Source organism: Carcharhinus amblyrhynchos, chromosome 2 (assembly GCF_965287045.1).
Source record: "Carcharhinus amblyrhynchos chromosome 2, sCarAmb.v2.hapA, whole genome shotgun sequence".
In the NCBI taxonomy this organism is placed as follows: domain Eukaryota; kingdom Metazoa; phylum Chordata; class Chondrichthyes; order Carcharhiniformes; family Carcharhinidae; genus Carcharhinus; species Carcharhinus amblyrhynchos.
Window position 1 is genome coordinate 36591417 of NC_137325.1, and position 17201 is coordinate 36608617.

Genomic DNA, 17201 nt, shown 5'->3' on the forward strand with positions numbered 1-17201 from the left:
TGGCATGGTGGACAGTGAGGAAAGTTATCTCCAATTGCAACGGGATTTTGATCAATTGGGCCAGTGGGCTGATGAATGGCAGATGGAGTTTAATTTAGACAAATGCGAGGTGATGCGTTTTGGTAGATTGGACAGGACTTACTCAGTTAATGGTAGGGCACTGGGGAGAGTTACAGAATAAAGAAATCTAGGGATACATGTTCATAACTCCTTCAAAGTGGAGTCACAGGTGGACAGAGTGGTGAAGAAGGCATTCAGCATGCTTGGTTTCATTGGTCAGAAGATTGAATACAGGAGTTGGGATGTCTTGTTAAAGTTGTACAAGACATTGGTAAGGTCACACTTGGAATACTGTTTACAATACTAGTCACCCTATTATAGAAAGGATATTATTGAACTAGAAAGAGAGCAGAAAAATTGACTAGGATGCTACCGGGACTTGATGGATTGAGTTATAAGGAGAGGCTGAATAGACTGGGATTTTTTTCTCTGGAGCATAGGAGGGTGAGGGGTGATTTTATAGAGATCTATAAAACAGTGAGGAGCATAGACAAGGTAGATAGTCAATATCTTTTCCCAAAGGTAGGGGAGTCTAAAACAAAAGGTCATAGGTTTAAGGTGAGAGGGGAGAGATACAAAAGTGTCCAGAGGGGCAATTTTTTCACACAGAAGGTGGTGAGTGTCTGGAACAAGCTGTCAGAAGTGGTAGTAGAGGCAGGTACAATTTTATCTTTTAAAAGGCATTTAGATAGTTACATGGGTACAGAGGATATGGGCCAAATGCAGGCAATTGGGATTAGCTTGGGGGTTTTAAATAAAAGGGTGGCATGGACAAGTTGGGCCGAAGGGCCTGTTTCCATGCTGCAAACCTCTATGACTCTATGGCTGGAACTTTCTGGCCATTCACACCAGTGGAATCTTCTAGTCACACCAACGGTGCTCTCCCACCACAGGTTTCCCGAAGGCGAGGAATGGATTCAATGGGAAACCCCATTGACGTTGGCGGGACCAGCAGATCCCACCACTGACCAGTGGTGGGGGGGGTCACCTCCCACTGCCACGAAACATATGGCAGGTTGCTTGGTGAAGTCTGTCCAGTATCTTTCTTCTTCAATTATTGATCTCATGGCCAAATTTTATATCATCTGCAAACTTCTTAATCTCGTGCTCTACATTTAAAGCTGGGATGCAGAATGGATAACAGAATGACAGAATGTTATGAAAATTTGGCAATGTGTCAGTTCTGGCTAGTTTTTGCTTACTTGGCCCTTTAACTGCAAAAGAAAGAGTAGGTGTGATTTGCAGGGTCACTCTAGTGAGGTGGGGGCTCTTAGAGCTGGGATCTGAGGCATTCTAATCACAAACAAATATAACTCCCCCCCTCCCCCCTCCCCCCACCCACCATGGAGGTATGTGTCTTCCCCTGCTCACCCTCGCACCCCCCACTATCCCCTCAACCCCACCTTCCATTCCCTGCCCCCAATTACCCCTGGCATCCCCCCTTCTCCCCGCCATCATCTCCAGCATCAAACCCAGCATCCCTCCCTTCACCCCACATCATCTCTGACATCACTCCCTCCCCTCCCTCTCTCTTCCCCTCCTTTCTCCCCATCAGTGATGGTATCACCCGCAACCCCTTGTCCCCACGATGATCTCCAACATACCCCCACACCCTGCTTTTCCACCACCCCGCCCCCCCCAATCATCCCTGGCATCCTCATCCCTCTGTCTGGCCCCCACCCCAAATAAATGAGTCCCCGCATATGAAGCTTCATCCAGGATCTCCCCTGGCATAGGTTAGCACTACTATGTTGGACTTGCCCATGACATTGTCAACCTGGTAATGCCAACCTGTGCCAGGGGACATTGTCAGGGCACTGCTTGGCCATGTTCCCTTTCCCCCAGGGATTCTACTGACCTCTGCACCCCTGGCAGTATCCCCTTGACTGGTTCACATCTGTGTGAACCTGTCGCGATGACAACGTATGAAAATCCCATGAGGGGCAAAACCTATCAAGAGGGTGTTTAATTATATTTAAATTTATTAAAATATATTGAAATCAGGTACACCTATTGAAATTTGTGATTTCTGGGTTTTGCTGGATCTTGAGCCCCTGTGATCTTGTGGATGGAGAGTGCAGGCCCCAGATCCTTCCCTAAGCCTGCAGGCAGATGTTTGCACCAAATGTTCCATTTCTTACTTTTCTGCCCTTTTTGCTTTGCTAGATAATTTTAATGGTTGAGATGCCTTTTCAGTCTCTGAATATGTTGTCAGAATTTTTTCTCTCTTCTGTTGTGACTCCCCCTCAAATTGACCTCATCCTTTTAAATCTAATTTTTATGCAATTTCTACTTCCATCACTTATGCACTCCCTACAACTATTCATTTTTACACTTGAAACTGTGAATTATGTAAATATACTCATGCTGGATAATTGAACGCTATTAACACTTTCCCATTCCAATAGGATGGGATCTACTCTTAATCATTCAAACCATATTGACAACTGGAGGTTCCGGACAGAGAATAATTTATGATTAAAGGTGAGTTTTTCAGGTGTAGTCACTGATTTGGAAAACTGTATAGATGTGACAACTTGCCTGCACATGTGGCTCACATAGAACTCTACAAAACAGAGCAAGTATCGGGTTATAGTTGGCGCACAGTGATTGGCTGATTGGTGAGATCTATCCTAACTGTGAATCAATGTTTTCTGGGCAATTTATTTCAATTGATTGCTAATTCTCCTTAGACATTTGTTTCCTAGCCTTCAGCAGTGGGTGCTTGTTAAAAACTCTCACTCTGCTAAGCAATGTGCCATCGCTTGCACATGAGGGGTTAAAATGAAACACTGAACAGGAGCAGATGTTTAATGTTTTCAGAAAATGAAGACTAGAAATATAGTGTTGCCAACACCTTTATAGAGAGGACAAAGTTAGTTAAGCCTGTTTTATGCACTTACAGCTGCCTCTCCTTTGGGTGTACTTAACTCAGCAAGGTATGACCTATTCCCATTCTTGTGTCAGTGCTAGCCTGTAACTGCTTCTTGCAATGGCTCATTGTGATTCTCCATTTTTAACACTCATACATGGCTGAATCATATTTCCTATTTCTCCATGCGCAGTGCTTCAAAAGTCGCAAGCCTCATTCAGTCATTACAATGCCTGCAGGTGGCCCAGAGGAGGCTATTGTAACATTTGACACATACAATCAATTGTGCAAATAAGGAAACAAAAGCTGTTAGACCCTAAGGTGCCATAATTTACCATGGCAGGGCATCCAAATGCATTTAGGTTTTAAAATATTTTGTGTTGCAAGTTGCTGAAAGCGCGAGCTGGTAGCATCACAGTGAGAGGAACAAGTAACCTGGGAGCAATAGGGCATGCTACTGTAATATCTCCTTAGCCAATCAGTTTAAGAATTGAGAAATAAATAGCAGAAGGATTGAGAAGGAGGTATATATTAAAAGTAGGTGAATTCAATGTCAGATCAGATAGATAAAAAAATACAGAGAGGGAAAGATGGATTGGATTAAGAGAAAGAAAAAGGAAACTTTTTTTAGAAAAAAGTACATTTTACATATTTTCTAATGTCCAATAATTAATACCCAAAAGGAATGAAACTCTAAATTTGTACTATTTCATTTACAATTACATAGAGGTTGTTGACAGTTAATGATACTTTTTGCATTGTTAAATGGGTACTTAAAGCAAAATGTATTTAACATGCTGTTTAGGTTCCATTTATCAAATAAATTAGCAATGTCATGTCATTGTCTGCCTCATCCCTGAAATGCACTAAATGAGATAATTGCCGAGCAGTGAAACTCAGCCAGCAACTTTGGATGCAAAGTTAGTGTGCCACTTACAAATAATGGTGAGTACCATGAACTTCACTGTTATTTTGGCAGCAGATTCTTGCTTGAAGGCTGAAGGTAGTACGAAACATTCCAGAATGCACTGCTGGACTATTGAGTAAATATATTCACCCACAATATCCCTATTACGTGAAACAAACATGCATTGAGATAACCAGAATGCAAATCTTTTCAAAGTCAGAATCTGATTAACATTTATTAACTATGCAGTAGCTAACTAATCCTGCCCCATTCTCTCAGTCATATTCCCCAATTTACCATTTCATTTTGGTATTAACTCACTTCTTTTAGAGATTTTTGAGAAATCATTCATGGGATGACGGTGTCACTGACTAGGCCAGAATGTTTTGTTGATTCCTAATTGTCCTTGAGAAGTGGTGATAAGCTCCCTTCTTGAATCACTGCGGACCGTGTGGTGTAGATACACCCACAATTATGGAGGAAATTCCAGGATTTTGACCCAGCAACAGTGAATAAATGTCAATATAGTTCCGAGTTGGGATGGAGAGAGACTTAAGAGGAACTTCCGGGTGGTGAATATGTGTTAGGGAGTCAGAAGGTGAGTTACTTGCCGCATGATTCTCAGGCTCTGATCTGCTCTTTAGCCACAGTATTTTTATGGCTGGTCCAGTTCAGTTTCTGGTCAATGACAACCCCCGGAATGTTGGTAGTAGGGGATTCAGTGATGATACTCAATGGTGTAACCAAGGGACAATGGTTAGATCCTCTCTCTCATTGGAGATGGTCATTCCCTGACACTTGTGTGACGAGAAGTTACTCACCACTTGTTAGTCCAAGCTTGGATATTGTCCAGATCTTGCTGCATTTGGACAAGCACTGCTTCAGACTCTGAGGAGCCATGGATGGTGCTGAACATAATGCAATCATTAGTGGACATCCCCATATCTGACCTTATGATGGAAGGAAGGTCATTGATGAGGCAACTGAAGGTGTTTAGACCTAGGCCTAACCTGAGTAACACCTGCAGTGATGTCCTGGAACTGAGATGATTGATCTTCAACACAGCCATCTTCTTTTGTACCAGGTATGACTCCAAACAGTAGAGAGTTTTCCCCCTGATTCCCACTGACTCCAGTTTTGCTAGGACTCTTTGATGCCATATTTGGTAAAATGCAGCCTTGATATCAAGGGCAGTCTCTCCTCATCTTATATGTCTGATGTAACATATTTATAGTAGTCAGTGCTTTTGCAGAGATATTCCATGTCCTATTGTTCTCATCAGGGAACACAGAAAGGAAACCATGACCACCTAGCTTCTGCTCTTAATAAATGGAAACTGCTGGGCTGCTTGGCTACAGTTTCCTAATGTGCCTTCCCTTTTACCAAACTCCCTGCTGGGAATATGGAATCACCTGCTAAAATACCTACCTAATTTGCTATCTGGTGACAATCTATTTAACTCATTAGCTGCCTTTTCTAAAAATGCTTAACATGTTTTGGACATATTGCTTCTTATTTCAAGTCGATTCTATAAAGGGCTGTCAAAGTGACTTGCATGATAAATTAACCATCTTTCCTCTTTTAGACATTAATTGATTCCTAATATGTTTCTAGTATTTTCTGCTGGAATTATACACATGATATGCCTGCAATTAATTAGCATTAAACATGTCCAGTCATCTTAACAATTTAAAAAAAAAACCACGATAGATATGGGAAGTGACAAAAAAAACTCCAAATTATAAATTATCAAATTGTAATTACTCTTTTGTTTAAAAGACTCATTGTTGGATGTATGAATTAATCATTCCTGGTTCTGCATGAAAAGCTCCCAATTAAGTTGGAGCTGTGGGAATCCAGAATAGCATGGGGAGTAGAAACTAGAATCGGGAGTAGGCCATTAAGCCCTTTGAGCCTGCTCCACCATTCAGCATGATCATGGCTGATCATCAAATTCAATATCCTGATTTCCCCCCTTCCCTCCATATCCTTTGATTTCTTTAGCCCCAAGAGCTATATCTAATTTCTTCTTGAAATCAGACAACGTTTTGGCCAGCCGATTCTTGGAAAGTGAGGGTGTATATTTTGTCAGATAGTTGGCTAGTGTTTAGCCATATTTCCCAGGGGTCAGTGCTGTATTGTTGTCATGTTTGAGGGCGAATTGTAACACCCGACATTCTTGTGAGGTATTTGGAATATTCATCTGAATGGATAGATGGCATGAGAGATTTAATGCTGAGAAATAGCAAGAGTCGTCGATTAAACAAAACAAGATGCAATTTAAGTACAAGATAAATTAAGTGGAATTTGTATAACTCTAAATTCCTTCATTTCTGGCCACTTGTGCATCCCCAGATTGTAGTCACACCTTCAAAACATCTACACACGAAACTCTAGATTTCCCTCCATAAGCCTCTCTGCTTGTCCACTTCTTTCTTCCATTAGGACATTTCTTAAACCTACCTCTTAACCAGAGCTATTTACTCATCTACTCTAACAAATCCTTATGTGTCTGAATGACCAGCTTTTGTCTGAAAATCCTCCTGCGAAGTGCTATATACCTACTTTGCAAGTGCTATATAGCTGCAAGCTATTGTCTACACAGCACAAACATCTCGTATTATATAACATCTTTGGCCACTGGCTGTCTAAACGTATTTTACAACAAATGAATTATTTTTTAAAGTGTAGTCATTGTTGTAATGTAAGAAACTGAACAGCCAACCTGTGCACTAAAAGCTCCCACAACAATGGGATAATGATCAAATAATCTATTTCTGTGATATTGATTGAGATATAACTATGGGATAGACATTGGGAATAACTCACCTGACCTTCTTCTAAACAGTGCCAGGGGATCTTTTCCATCTAGCATAATAGGAAGCATTCTTTCTGGTTGTATCACAGCTTGGCATGGCTCCTGCTCTGCCCAAGACTGCAAGAAACTGCAGAAGATCATGAATGTAGCCCAACCCATCACGTAAACCAACCTCTCATCCATTGACTCTATCTACATGTCCTGCTGCCTTGGCAAAGCAGCCAGCATAATTAAGGACATATACTCTCCCACCTTCAGGAAAAAGACACAAAAGTCTGAGGTCACGTATCAACCAACTCAAGAACAGCTTCTTCCCTACTGCCAGAGTTTTGAATGGATCTATCTTGCATTAAGTTGATCTTTCTCTACACCCTAGTTATGACTGTAACACTACATTCTGCACACTCTCATTTCCTTCTCTATGAATGGTATGCTTTGTCTGTATAGTGTGCAAGAAATAATACATCTCACTGTGTACTAATACATGTAATAATAAATCAAATCAAATCTAACAGGGTAGAAGAAACATGCCATTCAGCCCACCAGCCTATGCCAGCTACTTGTAATTCCATCAGCCTAAGTCTCTATTCCTTTTATCTAGCTTAATTGAATATATATTAGTTGCCCCAACTGCTCCAGCATTCCCTATTTAATTTCCTGGTGTTGCTCTTTCACATGTCTCTATACCAACTCTATCAAAAGCCTCCTCGGTATTATCAGCACTGCTGCTTCACAGCGCCAAGGACCTAGGTTTGATTCCTAGCTCGGATCACTGTCTGTGTGGAGTCTGCACGTTCTCCTGTGACCATGTGAGTTTCCTCTGGATGCTCCAGTTTCCTCCCACAGTCCAAAAGGTGTGCTGGTTAGGTGCATTGCCCATGCTAAATTCTTCCTCAATGTACGTGAACAGGATCCGGAGTCTGGCGACTAGGGGATTTTCACAGTAACTTCATTGCAGTGTTAATGTAAGCCTATTTGTGACACAAATAAATAAACTTAAAACTTTGCTATCCTTGTGAACCATTTTTGTACCGTCCTTCAACTTCTAAATAATTCATTTAAAAAGGCGATCGGAATTGTAAACAGTAAGTGGGGCAACCAAAGTTGCATACAAGTTTAGAGTAACTTTTTTTTTACTTTTCAATTCTTTTCTGTTCTGGTGCAAAGCACTTAATGATTGATCCAAGGAAATGAAATTTTTCCAATGAAATCAGAAATCCAAGGATTGCTAAGGACTAGTTATTGGAGACATGCTTCGGGGTATTGATGATAGAACATTTGGAGCCATACATTTTCTTTTCATACATGATTAGTTCTTTAATCATTCTCCCTGAGTTGACAAAACTACTTGAACTGTAATGCTGTGAGATCTGTGCTTTGAAGCTGAGCTGACAGCTGCAGTTTGCAACAGAACCAATATCACAGGAAAGTCAGCGTGAGCAATCAGGAGCAGAGTTTCTACTTTGGGCGCAATCAGTAACGCTGGACAAATTGTGCTTAAGCTTGTCTTTCTAGATAGAAATGGTCGTGGGTTTGGAGGGTGCTATCCAAAGAGGCTTGCTGAGTTGCTGCAGTTCATCTTGTACCCTACTGCTGCTCTGCATCAGATTTGGAGGGAGTGAATGTTTGTGGATGTGGTGCTTTGCCCTGGATGATATTAAGCTTCTTGAGTGTTGTTGGAACTACACTCATCCAGGCAAGTGGAGAGCATTCTATCACACTCCTGACTTACACTTTGTAGATGGCGGATAGGCTGTGGGGCTCAGGAGGTGAATTACTCACTGTGGGATTCCTCGTCTCTGACCTAGTCTTGTAGCCATGGTATTCATATGGCTACTTCAGTTTCTGGTTTCTGATTGTGGGGGATTTAGCAATGGTAATGCCATTCAGTATCAAGGGGATGGTTAGAGTCTCTCTTGTTGGAGATGGTCATTGCATGGCACTTGTGTAGCATAAATTTGATTTACTATTTTCTAGCCCAAGCTGGATATTGTGCAGGTCTTTCTGCATTTGGACATTTGCTTCAATATCTGAGGAGTTATGAATGGTGCTGAACATTGTGCAAACATCCCCCCTTCTGACTATATGATGGCAGGAAGGTTATTGATGAAGCAGCAGAAGATGGTTGGTCCTAGGACACTATTGTAGAATCATAGAAACCCCACAGTGTAGAAGGAAGCCATTCTGCCCATCAAGCCTGCCCCAACAACAATCCCACCCAGGCCCTATCCCCATAATCCCACATATTTACCCTGCCAATCCTCTAACCTAGGCATCCCAGGATACTAAGGGGCAATTTAGCATGGCCAATGCACCTAACCTGCAAGTCTTTGGACTGTGGGAAGAAACCAGAGCACCCCGAGGAAACCCACCCAGACACGGAGAATGTGCAATCTCCACACAGACAGTGACCCAAGCCAGGAATTGAACCCAGGACCCTGGAGCTGTGAGGGAGCAGTGCTAACCACTGTGCTACCATGCCGCCCCTGAGGGACTCCTGTAGTGATGTCCTGGAATTGAGATGATTGACTTCCAACAAGCACAACTATCTTCCATTGTGCAGGTATGACTAACCAGCAGAGAGTTTTCCTCCTAATTCCCATTGACTTGGGGTGGCACAGTGGTTAGCACTGCTGCTTCACAGCTCCAGGGACCTGGGTTCAATTCCCGGCTTGGGTCACTGTCTGTATGGAGTTTGCACATTCTCCTTGTGTCTGCATGGGTTTCTTCTGGGTGTTCCAGTTTCCTCCCACAGTCCAAAGATGTGCAGGTTAGGTTGATTGGCCATGCTAAAATTGTCTCTTAGTGTCCTGAGATGTGTAGGTTAGAGGGATTAGTGGGTAAAATATATAGGGATATGGATGCAGGCAATGGGTGGGATTGTGGTTGGAGCAGACTCGATGGGCCAAATAGCCTCTTTCTGCACTGTAGGATTTCTATGACTTCTATTTCTATGACTCAGAGATGGCCTGTCATGGGCTTTCCAAAGGAAAATGTAGCAATTACTGCTACTTACACACGTCGTAATGAAGGAACACACTCAAAGTTAAGGGAGGGAAAGCTTCACAAGACTCTGCCATGTGAATGGCATCTGCTTATTGGATGAGTGTAATGCCTCAGCTTGATTAATAGACCCCTATGTTTGAAATGACTGAACTTCTGTGGCACGTGCTGAAACTTTTTAAAATCTCCAGATGGATACCTGGCCCCTCCAAAGTTAGATGAAGAACAATCTCCACCCATGCTGCACCATATCTGAACTTTTGGGCAGATGACAAAACTATCACTGAGAATTGGCAAAAACTTTACTTCGATATCACACTATTTTGAAACAGGAATCTTGAGACCACACACACAATTTCCTGAGGATGTTATTGGGACTGTTCTGTGCCTTGAATTCACTTGTGTAAAAACAGTCTTTGAGCACATTCAGTCTGGCTTGACAGGAAGTCATGATGTGGAGATGCCAGCGTTGGACTGAGGTAAACACAGTAAGAAGTCTCACAACACCAGGTTAAAGTAAAACAGGTTTATTTGGTGGCAAAAGCCACTAGCTTTCAGAGCACTTGCTGCCCCTTTGTCAGGTGAGTGGGAGTTCTATTCACAAACATGGCATATAAAGACACAAACTCGATTTACAAAGTAGTAATTGGAATGCAAGTCTTTATAGGTAATCAAGTCTTAAAGGTATAGACAATGTGAGTGGACAGACCGTTAAGAACTGGATAAAGAGATGTGTACCGTCTTCAGACAGTTTGTGAGGTTTTGCAAGTTGTGGGGGGGTTACAGATAGTGTGACATGAACCCAAGATCCCAGTTGAGGCCATCCTCGTGTGCAGAACTTGGCTATCAGTCTCTGCTCAGCACCTCTGCGCTGTCATGTTATGAAGGCCACCTTGGAGAACGCTTACCCGATGATCAGAGGCTGAATGCCCGTGACCGCTGAAGTGCTCCCCAACAGGAAGAGAACACTCTTGCCTGGAGATTGTCGAGCGGTGTTCATTCATCCATTATCATAGTATGTGCATGGTCTTCCCAATGTACGATGCCTCGGGACATCCTTTCCCTGCAGCGTATCAGGTAGATAACATTGGCCGAGTTGCAAGTGTATGTACCGTGTACCTGGTGGTTGGTGTTCTCATGTGAGATGATGGCATTCATGCCAATGCCTTGCAGAAGTTGTTGTGACAGGTTTGTGTGGTGTTGTGGTCACTGTTCTCCTGAAGGCTGGGTAGTTTGCTGCGGACAATGTTCTGTTTGAGGTTGTGCAGTTATTTGAAGGCAAGAAGTGGGGATGTGTGGAGAAGGCCTTAGTGAGATGTTCATCTTTATCAATGACTTGTTGAAGCTACATACCGAGGCATGGTACACTGGGGAGACCTTGCAGATTCTACGACAACGGATGAATGAATACCACTCGACAATCACCAGGGAAGAGTGTTCTCTTCCTGTTAGGGAACACTTCAGCGGTCACGGGCATTCGGCCTCTGATCTTCGGGTAAGCGTTCTCCAAGGTGGCCTTCACGACATATGACAGTGCAGAGTCGCTGAGCAGAGACTGATAGCCAAGTTCTGCACATGAGGATGGCCTCAACCGGGATCTTGAGTTCATGTCACACTATCTGTAACCCCCACGACTTGCCAGGACTTGCAAAATCTCACTAACTGTTCTGGCTGGAGACAATACAAATCTCTTTAGCCTGTGCTTAATGCTCTCTCCGCTCACGTTGTCTGTACCTTTAAGACTTGATTACCTGTAAAGACTTGCATTCCAATCATTATTTTGTAAATTGAGTTTGTGACTTTATATATCCTGTTTGTGAATAGAACTCCCACTCACCGGACAAAGGGGCAGCAAGTGCTCCAAAAGCTTGTGGCTTGTGCTACCAAATAAACTTGTTGGACTTTAACCTGGTATTGTGAGACTTCTTACTATGTTGACAGGAAGTCAGCATTTGAAGGGGGAGTATACTTCTGTGAGTGCAACTTAAGTTATGATAATAGGGCGGATTGTGGTAGTGAACCCTAGTATTAGATATAATATAATACAATACAGTCTGTACTTCAAGGGGTCGTCTGACCTGAGTGAGGGGGGAGGAGGGTCAAAAGTCAGATAGCATGTTAGAGAGAGCATGCAAAGGCCTTGCAACTGTGTGTTCATGTTCTGAAAATGTGTTATTAGTACAGTTGGTTTACAGAAATGATGTCAGTCATCCTGCAACATAAAAACAAGACACCTTTAAATTTAGATTGGAGCTGAAATGTCTGATTATTTCTGCAAGTTTCTTGATGGAGTTTCATCTCTTCTTGTGCACTCTGGAGTGTGAAGAGGATGAAAAGGGGAATGCAAAATAGATCCCAATGCATTAGAACTGGGATGCCCTTACCTGTCATTGTCAACAAAGATAGATCAATAGTAGTGGTGAGCAACCTGCATCCCGGGAGCCACATGTGGTCCTTTTGTGTTCTGTGTGGGGCCCACAATGCATTTTGTTGATAATTACCCATACACAATGTTGCCGTATTCCGTTGATTTCTGTCTGCGTAGCTTTTTTCTGAATGACTGAAGTGATATGCACGTGAAGCGAGGTGCATGCTGCTTGCACAAAACGTTGACTGTGAGAGGCATGTACTCATTTTGAGTCCAAAGTATAAATATTTACTTTGCTTACAACTTGAAGTCAATGATCGTTTTATAAATTAGGCACGTTCTATAACTTGTTATGAAATATTTGGCATGGATTAAATGTATTCAATCTTACTCATGGAGTCATGTTTAATGAACAATTCAATCTTTCAGCCCACTGAAGGATGGCCACTCATGTAGCCCACTCACTAGCCTAGGTTGCCCATCACTGCTCTATAGGAATAGGAACACGCACCTTAAAACATCAGAGGAAAACTGCCTTTGCAACCCCAGTTCCTTTGCTGATGACCAAACTTCAGCTATCTCAGACTTAAGCTCTTGAATTCTTTCCCTAAAGCTTAGCCTCCCACCACCAACCCCAACCCCATGAAAAACCTATTTCTTTAATCAAGTTTTTTGATTCCTGTCCTAACTTTTTACAGTTATAATCTCACATTTGATCCTGTCAAGTGCCTTTGGATGTTTTACTGCATTCAAGGTGTTATAGAATGCAGGTTGTCGTTTGCAGGCTCTGGTTCATTGGGTAAGCAGGGAGAGGATAGTGCTGACCCCAGAGAACTGACGATTTCCACTCAGGAATAACTCTGTTGGTGGAAGCCAACATTGGCAGAGTCCTACGTATTTACCCATTAATCTCATTCCAAGCTGCTACTAGGAACATCAACAATATAAATTAATCTGCAATTCAGAAATGTATCAAGCAGGCAGCTATTAACCTGGAAAACAATTTCATAATTTTCCCCAGGGCAATCTTCGCTGTCATTGGGCCAAAATCCGGGAACTCCCTCCCTAGCAGCACTGTGGGTGTACCAACTCCGCATGAGCTGCAGGCATTCAAGAGGATTGTACACCACCACCAAGGGCAATGAGGCATGGACCTAGCCAATGACACCCACATTCCATTAAGTTATTTCAAAAAAAGTCTGCAGCAGAATGAAAGGGTTTAACAATCTGTTTTTGCATGGTTGATTCCTCTGAAATACAGGGCACCATTCTTTGTTCATACAGCTTTGACTGACAAGGGAGTCAGAATACAGGATGTAAAGGATAGACAGAGAAGTAAGGGCCACAATCCGATCAGCCATTATCTTATCAAAGGCCAAGTACACTCGAGGGGCTGAATAGCCTATTCCTGCTCCTAGTTTATATGTGTTTATTGCTGTTACCCAATGGAATCTGATGCTTTTCATGAACCATACAATCCCTCCAGTGCAGAAAGAGTCCATTTGGCCCAGTGAGTCCGCACCGATCGTCCGAAAGAACATCCCACGATGGCCCTCCCCTCCGCCCTATCCCTGTAACTCTGTACATTCACCATAGCTAATTCACCTAACGTGCATATCTTTGGAAGGTGGGAGGAAACCAGAGCACCCGGAGGAAACCCTCGCAGACAAGGGGGGAACGTGCAGACTCCACACACACAGTGATCCCATTCTCAAATTGAACCTGGGTCCCTGGCGCTGTGAGACAATAATGCTAACCACTGTGCTGCCCAAGAGTTTGCAGTCACTGAACATGAAGCTCATCTGTGGCTGTCAAAATAAGATTATAAATACCCACTTCCCACGTTGCAGATTTATTTTAAGGCAATGTCAGAATTATTTGAAGAAAAAGACAGAATCCAAGGATGGTTTCTAGGAAACAGTTACTCCTCTTCAGTCCCCAGTCAAAGCTCCATTGAGATAGCCGAGAAAAGCAATTTGAAAAACTGCTGATTAGCCCCTGCATCAACCAGGTTCATTGACACATTATTGGGACCTTGAAACAATGGAGTCAATTTTATTCTAAATTGCCGAGCACAGCATTGGTTATAATTTTGGCTTTTACACCCCACTAAATATGGTCCTCAACTCCCCCCTCAATATTTCAAATACTTGGCTTTGTAAAACTGTTGTAATGTGCTGCATGACCTGTAATTTTCACACACCAGAAGGCATTAGCATTGTAGAGGGTGAAGTGGAAATCCACTACAGCCAAGAGCAGGGATAGAGATGGGGAGTCTGCTGGACTATTTTTTTCAAGAAAAACAATTGATACAATTGCAGTTCCCCATCATCTACACTATGATGAAAGGAATTGTCAGTAATGTCATTAAATAGCACATTCTAATGAATAAAATGCTTCCCAGAACTAAGTTCAAGTTGAACCAAACTACTGAAATTCTGACCACATTGACTCAGACATGGATACAAGAACTAAGTGGAAAGAAGAAGTGAGAGTACTGCCCTCAACTCACAGCAACATTTGGACAAGTGTGGCACTAAAAATTCCAGCAAATGATAACTGGAGGTCAAGGGGACAACTGTTCAGTGATTGGAGTCTTACCTGACACATGACAAGATTGGCGAATGCCAGCTATCAGTCTTAGGCCACTGCTGCAGGTGTTCCTCAAGCCTGTTGGCCCCACAACCCTCAACTACCTCATTAATAACCATCTATCCACCATGATGTCAAGAGCAGAGCTTCTCACTGGTTTGTCAGCTCCATTCACAATTCCTCCACTGATAACACCGCATATGCCAACCTACAACAGGATGTAGAAAACAGCTTGGCTTGGACTGAAGAATGACAGCTAACATTCACACCACAAAAATTCCAATTAATAATTACTTTCGACAAGAGAAAGCCCAACTACCTACTTCTGACCAATTTTTCCTCTAAAATTTAGTTGCATGTGGCCAGTCTTTCAGTTGGGATCCCTTTAAATATTTATGCACAGATATGCATTAATTATCATAAAATAAGACCTGATATCTTCGAAGCTGCTATACAGCCATGTACCCCTGCTCCAGATCATCATCACATCCCTATTGCTGAGTTTTGGTCAGTGACATGACCAACCATGTTAACACCATGGCTACTGAAGTGGCTCATATCTTGACTACTCAAAGCTGCTGTATCATCTGAAAGGCTTTAGCCAGGATTGAGATGGAATAACACTACTATCTTGGATGGCTGCAGCTGTAAACAACATTTAAGAAGCTCAGTTACATGGGGGTTAAAGCAATTCACTTGATCAGCATTCCTGCCACTGGACTCTATGGCTGTAGTATGTAATATCTACCAGCTGCACAGCAAGAGCATACTTTCCAGTCCTATTAACCAACAACAAGAGTAGTGATATTACAGGAACAGCATCAGCTCCAAATTTTCTTCTGCAACATAGCATTCTGACTGCTCAAAGCAATTAGGTATCGGCAAACAATGTTGGCCCTACTCGTGTCACCCATATCCCACTAAGAAATTGAAGAAAGCACAAAGAGCCATGCATGAGGCTGTCAATGTAAAATCTTCACTTAACTTCCCTACCCATTCAACGCACAAAGTGTTCTTTCCAAATCTGCACATTGCACTTGCCAAATACATTCTCTTTACATTGAGCTTGACATTAACTGAAATGCCATGGATCCCATTTCTTTCATCTATTATTACCTCTGGATATTTGAAATAAAGTAAAACCAATAAGTAATTTGCACATATGCTTAGGATTTCTTACCCTGGTACTTCTGTATGGTGACAGTACATGCAGTGAATGTTCGATATAAGTACTTCTCTAGTGTAAAATGAAGTTAATGACTATTGATTATCAGTGGGGACATTTTTGGCCTGAGGGGCCCTCTGCCTTCTTGTGCTGAGCCAAGACTTGGTGTAATAATGGATCATAGCCCAAATCACGTATGGACATATGAACTTTCAATTAAAACATGTGTTTTAATAGGACCATACAAGTCAAAGATAGCTGAGAATATAAATTCTGAGAATGTAATCCAGTGACTGTCTGAAAAGTTCCTGTGTGGATTATAGTCAGTCCTGAGAGACAACTGAATATCACACCCTTTTTCAGGCAGAGACATTTCAAAGGAAGCAGCGATGCAGAAACTGACTAATCTCCTGTGGAGATGGAAACTGATTATCATCTCAGCAGGAATCATACTGTGTAAGTTGTATCAGAGACCTGTTTCTGGTTTTCCCCATCCAGGAATACACCAACTGCAACTGGGTCCTCTGTGTGTTAGTAAGTAGTTCTAGTTCCACTGTGCTAGTGCGTGTTGTGAGGACCACAGCTGGAGGACATTAACTGAGTCACCCTTATATTGGCTAGAAAGGTCTTGCTCTCGCGGATTGCTGGAAGCAAGTCAAGTCAGCAAAGCCATGGTTAAAAGGAAAGCAGGACCACTCCTCCCAGCTGGACTGCAGGACCAGAGATCTCAAAAACAACTCATCAACTGCTGAAGTCAGAGCCCCCAAATCCACGCAACTTAATAGCCACAGTATTTGACCATTTACTCCTCATGGACATGTCAAAAGCTGATTTGTAGATTTTTTTTAACTTTTAATTTTGGACTCGTTTCTCATTTTCTAACTTGTGTGTACCTATGTGCATGTATTTTTATTATACTTTTCCTGTTTTAATAACTAAAAAAATCACTTAACTCAAAAATAGCATAGTTAAATTGGCTCCTTTTTAAACACAAATACATTTGGGCTGAGAAAAGATACCACGAGGGAAGAGATCCCTTCCAAGTTAACTTTATTGTGACCAACTGAGGGAGTTGAATAAAGATGTGGAGTCAGTTCATCTCTCCTCAAATCGGGAGTAGAACCTGATTGTATCATGATCAGAATCATAACAAACTGGGGCCTGTTCCAAGAAGGATCTCACAGTAGAGCCAGAGAGCAACAAATCTGGAGGCCATATTAGGAAGTAGATCCCCTCAATCTGCTGCTGTGATGGCTGCTTGGTGCTGATACATCTAATGTATTTTGAGAAGGTTGAATAGAATTGCTGTAATGTCTCCAATGGATAGCAGCATACTATCACGAGAAGGGAAGTATGTCATGTGATCCAGTCTCAGTTTCACTTTTATCTGTGAGCAGAACACAGCTCAGCTCTGAT